This window comes from Thunnus albacares, chromosome 9 (genome assembly GCF_914725855.1).
Source record: "Thunnus albacares chromosome 9, fThuAlb1.1, whole genome shotgun sequence".
Classification (NCBI taxonomy): domain Eukaryota; kingdom Metazoa; phylum Chordata; class Actinopteri; order Scombriformes; family Scombridae; genus Thunnus; species Thunnus albacares.
The window spans coordinates 27,972,749-27,978,825 of record NC_058114.1 but is presented as its reverse complement, the minus strand read 5'-3'; positions in this window follow the sequence as shown (position 1 = coordinate 27,978,825).

Below are 6,077 nucleotides of genomic sequence, written 5' to 3'. Positions count from 1 at the left end.
TTTCTTTAATGTCTGAATTATGAGTGTGTAAATTTATGCAGCACATAAACCTGCCTAAAAACCACAACTTTTTAAAATTCTTCGGCTTTTGTACAGATTATTGTAAAAAATAGTCACATTAAACTAGGCTAAGCTAAGCTAAGCTAAGCTAACTGTCCTCTGGCTGTAGCCTCATACTTAGCGTACAAGTACAAGAGTGGTATTGATCTTATCATTTAACTCTCAGCAAGAAAGTGAATAAGTGTATTTCCCCAAAAGTAGAACTTTTAATTCAATGTAAAAATCCCAAATTATAGCACTAAGGTCACTGTAAGACCACATAAAGCCAAGCTTTTTACTCGATACCCACTGTGAAGGCTGCATGCACTATTACAGTAGGTTTGCAGTCTTAACAGTTCTCTCAAACTGAAAATGACATTTTTAGCCTCTTGTCTCTTTGGCTGAAGGATGAGTTTAAATATGAACGTGATCTATCCATGTGACTTTATGCCTTCTGTGTGGCCTGTCACTATTTAATACATTAATGGAGCACACCAGTTGTATTGTATTGTAACATTTAAGTGCATTTTAGGTACAGGCTGTTCTTTAAATGCAAATATCTGAAGCAATAAATAATGCTCATATAAATAATGACTTCTGTTTATGGTACTATGTGATCATTTATGTCTTTTTATGAAATCCAGATGAGTTATTGTTAAATTGATTTTTTTGGATATGTATATATTCATGTATTATACATATTTATGTATATTATGGCTATATTCTGATTAATTTTAGCATCGCCCTTCCCTCTTTGGAAGCAGTGCACTCTCACTACGTTATGTTTTTTTGTTTTTTTATTTATATATTTATTTATTTTTATTATATTTATCTTTTATTTTTATTTAATATTAAATTTCAATAACCAATGTCTGGGCCACTATTTTCTTTTTTCTTAATTGTTATGCATATCTGATTCCAAATAAAGCTTCACTGACTCCATCTGTCTGCTGTTAATGATCAAAAAGCTCAGTGATAATGAAACGTGAAAAGCCTTTATCAGCGTCAGTCATGGCATGACATTTATGACATGGAGTGTCATGTTATAGCTGTCAGGTCACCGTTGACACTGATCGGGGATTTTCATATTCCATCACTTTTCTCTCCTGTGAGATTCCAGATAAATACACAGAGAAAGATACCATATTATACTACATGAGTCTACAGTACATATTAAGATACATTTATGCTGTGGACGTGATAAAACGCTGGCTTAATCTTGCTTGATGGAACAACGGTCCACACGTGCTGTTTCTCCTTTGATTATACACATGCACATCCAGATCATGCAGCCTCTACAGTTGGTGGACTGCTAAATCCATCTTGGGGGTCTCTGTGGCGGTAACATCTGGCTCACATCTGTTTGTCAAGGATTTAGCTCCATTTAAGTTGCTTTTTCCATTCAGCATGCCCATACTCTGCACCAAATTAAGCTGTCACTGATGGCACCAAATGACATCAATCATAGTATATAGCTTGAGAAGCAAAGATGGGCTACAGTATATGCTGCTGAAGCATCATGAATCTATGAAAACTCTTGGTGCTGACCTTTATAAACACATTTATACGTCACAACCTGATCAAGCCAAGAAAAAAGAGAAAGTTCAGTTATTATTTGCTGTAAGTTATCAAAAATAAAAATAGCTAAATCAGATAACACATATAGATGTTATATATATTGAATGAATTGCTTTTCTTTATAAAACTGAGTTCTAATGTTTGTCTTTAAAGCCACTGTGTGTAAAATGTTTATCTGATTACATCTCTCAAATTATTGTAATGAAGTAAGTTCTTGAAAATTGGTGCAGTTTGTGTTTTTTTTTTTTTTTTTAACAGAAACACTGATGAGCCATCCATTTCCCACCGCTTATCTGGGATTGGGTTGCGGTGGTATCGGACTGAGTAAGGTACCTTAGACATCCTTCGCCGTGGCAATGCCCTCCAGCTCCTCCTGAGGGATCCCAAGGCGTTCCCAGGCTAAAAGAGATATGTAATCCCTCCAGCGTGTTCTGGATCTGCCCTGGGGTCTCCTACTAGTTGGACGTGCCTGGAACACCTCCAGAGGGAGGCGTCCAGGAGGCATCCTAACCAGGTGCCCAAACCACCTTAGCTGGCTTTCGATGCAAAGGAGCAGCTCTAGTCTCCCCGGATGTCTGAGCTCCTCACCCAATCTCTAAGGCTGAGCCCAGACACTCTCTGGAGGAAACTCATTTTGGCTGCTAGTATCTGCGATCTCATTCTTTCAGTCACTACCCAAAGCTCGTTACCATAGGTTAGGGTTGGGACGTTGACTGGTCAATTGGAAGAAGAAAAGATGAAAATACCCTTTGCACAGCAGTGCCTCTCTCCTAGGTGCCAGCTGATGCAGGGCAAGTTACAGAAAGTCAAAAAAGTATTCCAGTGAATCCTGGTGTGTGCTGGGATACTTTTTTGACTCTCTGTAAATTGAGAGCTTTGCCTTCTGGCTCAGCTCTTTCTTCACCACAACAGTCCAGTATAATGCTTGCATTACTGCTGATGCTGCACCAATTCACCTGTTAACCTCACGCTCCATCTTAGCCTCACTCATGAACAGGACCCCGAGATACTTGAACTCCTCCACTTGGGGCATCATCTCTCTCCCAACCCAGAGGGAGCAGTCCACCTTTTTTCAGCAGAGCACCATGGCCTCAGATTTGGAGGTTCTGACTCTCATCTGACCACTTCACATTCGGCTGCAAACCATCCTAGTGCCTGCTGGACGTCAAAGTGTGATGAAGCCAACAGAACCACATCATCTGCAAAAAGCACAGACGCAATCCTGAGGTCCCCAAACCAGACATTCTCCTCCCCCAGCTGTGCCTTGAGATTCTGTCAATGAAAATCACAAACAGAATCGGTGACAAGGGACAACCCTGGCAGAGCCCAGCACCCATTGACAGTGAGTCTGCCGAGAATGTGGACACAGCTCTCACTGCAGTTATATAACACCTGAATGACTCCGGTACTCCACACTCCCACAGCACCGCCCACAAGGTGCCCCAAAAGACAACTCAATGAAACGGAATTTGACCCTCGAGAAAGCCGCTGCACTATTTATTTGTGAAAAAGCACATTATGGTGTTACAGTAGTGTGGTGTTTTTTCAACAAATAGCAGTAGAGGTTTAATCAACCTCAATTTTTACAGAATGTGAAGGCTTTATGCTGTAAGGCAACTCCCTTCAGAATCTGCATGATGAAAAAGCTTCATTGGTATGGTGGCCCTAAAAGCTCAATGCACTACAACTTAAGAAAACACATGCAAAAAGACAAGACACAAGCAAATGGAGGAAACACCTTCATCAATTTGACAACACATGCACAGCATTCAGAAAAGAAATCAGCAAAGTGAGAAAATACAAACAAATACAGAATCGCTGCAAGTTGCACAGAACACAACCAAAATGAAAAAACAACAGAAATTTAGTCCGGGATCTGCTTTTGTACTTGGTTCTTTTTTCTGTTTTTTGCAGCACGTTTGTGTATTTGGTTGTGTTTTCTGTTTTCACACTTTGCACTATTTTTTCTAAATGCTACGCATATGTTGTCAAATTGATGAAGATGTGTTCGTCCATTTTCTTGTTTTTTGACTTTTTGCATTTGGGCATAAATGTTTTGGGCTTTCAGGGCCACCATACGTCAGGCCATGTTATCAATGTCATAGCATGAAACAATTAATGAGGGCTTCCCAAGGGGACAGGAACGAAAGAAAGAAACACACCACAAACAGATGTTAATAAGGTGTGTAAATGCTGTGGTTCAGGTGATGCAGGCCTGGTGGATGAACTGGTAAAGTGTTCAGAGTTAAAACCTTGTACATATGCAGCTCTTATATAAGGTTCTTTTCATTATGGGTCCTATCTATGAAATGTCTGAAAAATTGCTTAGTCAGTAAAGATGTAAGGACATTCATTGTACCTGATGTTCAGACACATACAACAGCTACTTTATCACTATACAAAATATCTGTAGCCCATGCGTGTACCTCACTGCTCACTCATGCAATACGATTGATTTCTGGATTGCTGAGCAAGCACTCTCACTATTACTAGAGATACAAGTGTGAATCTACAGAGGGTCTCTCCTCTGCAATGGCACAAAGGACTGTAACATTGTAAAATGTAAATTGGGAACATTGTATCAGTTTTTGTATTTAACTGACCATATCTTTCCCTGAAATATATTGTGTCTCAGCCACTGCACTGCATCAAAATACAAGAATCAAACTGTTGATTAAAGCTCCATATTGATTTTAGGGAGACACAGTGTTTTGAGTGGTAAATTTCACTAATCATCATATCACATATTCCTCCTGGTGTCGTGTGCAAAGAAGGTGTAAATAATGTGCTATTACAGATATATTTAACAAAGAATTATAAAAATACTAAATGACAGCAAGCATCATAAAGGGGGTTATAAACAAGAAAAGGCATTACACAAAAACAAGACTCTCTGAAAACTAAAGCTATATTGGGGTTATGTGATGTTTTCTGTTTGGAGATGTCAAGGTGTCTATTTAACACAAGTATTTTACACAATTTTTCATATTCTCAGATTATCTGTGTGACCTTTAATCTAATCAACCCTTCTCAATCAATGCACACTGTGTTACTATAAATTAATGATTAAAATGTGCACTATGTAGATATGTAATAGTTCATAAAGATGCCCTATGAAATGTCAGCAGAAAACAAAGTATTTTTTCAATTGTTTTGGCTCAATTTTCAGTTTAACTTTGCTAAACTCTTGACACAAAATGTTATACTTCTGATTTTGGACTCAAAATCTCACATAGCACACAAAATGAAAACATCTCAGATATCAGATTAGATAATTCATCACACAGTTTATCAGCGCATCACATCAACATTGTTTGTGTTTATCATTGATTTTTAATCATTGTTGTATTTTTGAATAAAATTGGTGATTATCAAATATTGCTGTCAAACAGTCACTACAGTAATTCTCATCATACCGATGTTTGCATGGGTCATTTTTCAAGATAAATGTGCAGTTTATGCAGAAAACTAGAGTCTGATTTTGCAGTACACAAGACAAAATGATGATTGTGATTGTAGTTCACTGCATCTGTTTAATTTTTCTGTTTTTATTCAAGACATTAAACCTTAATGAAATTACTTAAATTATTTACATCACTTGTAAGTTTACAGTAATCATCTGCTGTAAAATACAGTAATCTACAGTAGAGTAATACTGTAAGGCCAGAACGCACCAGAAAGCTCCATTATAGCCATATGTGACATGTACTGTATGACAGTACTAGTGGAGTAAGTAGCAATGATGACTGTATTCTGAAGACTGGCCATGTGATTCAGTGTTTTGAGCTTGACATGTAAACACTACATTTAGAATTTAGAAAGACAGTTTGACTCCTAAAAGAAAGTCTGTTGTAAAAACTGAGACAAAACAATCATATCATAAAACACTGTATGTGCTTACAGTATCTTTTTAAAAAGATGAAGGGTGAGACCATGTGGCTGTTATGGGAGTGTCACTGTTCTCTGTCCCCTTCTGCATTATAATGAACAATAATACCCTAAAATAAATCATTTTTGAACCTACATGAGTGCAAAGATTTTAGATTTTTTCATGTCTTTTGCGTGTGGTGACATATGTTTCTTTTCCTTTTGGCACACATATAAATATATTGGCATAATACTGGCATGCAGAGATGCACAAACAGCACAAAAATACCTGAATTATTCTGTATTATTATAATTTTACAGTGCTTAGTCTGCTTAATGCATTCATAGTGAAACATAGTTAGAATGCATCCATTTGGTAAAGTAAGAATAAATGTGTCAAACATACTGGGACAGAAAGCATTATATCATCTATTATAATGATTTTGCTGAATTATGCTAGTTTTCCATTCTGCTCTGATAAGAATTAATATGCACAACATTTCAACTCATTTTAAATAAGTGGGACTGATTATACTTAAAGTTAGGGTAATGGCACAGAAAAAAAGGCGATTAGTTTCTCTAATATAGAACAA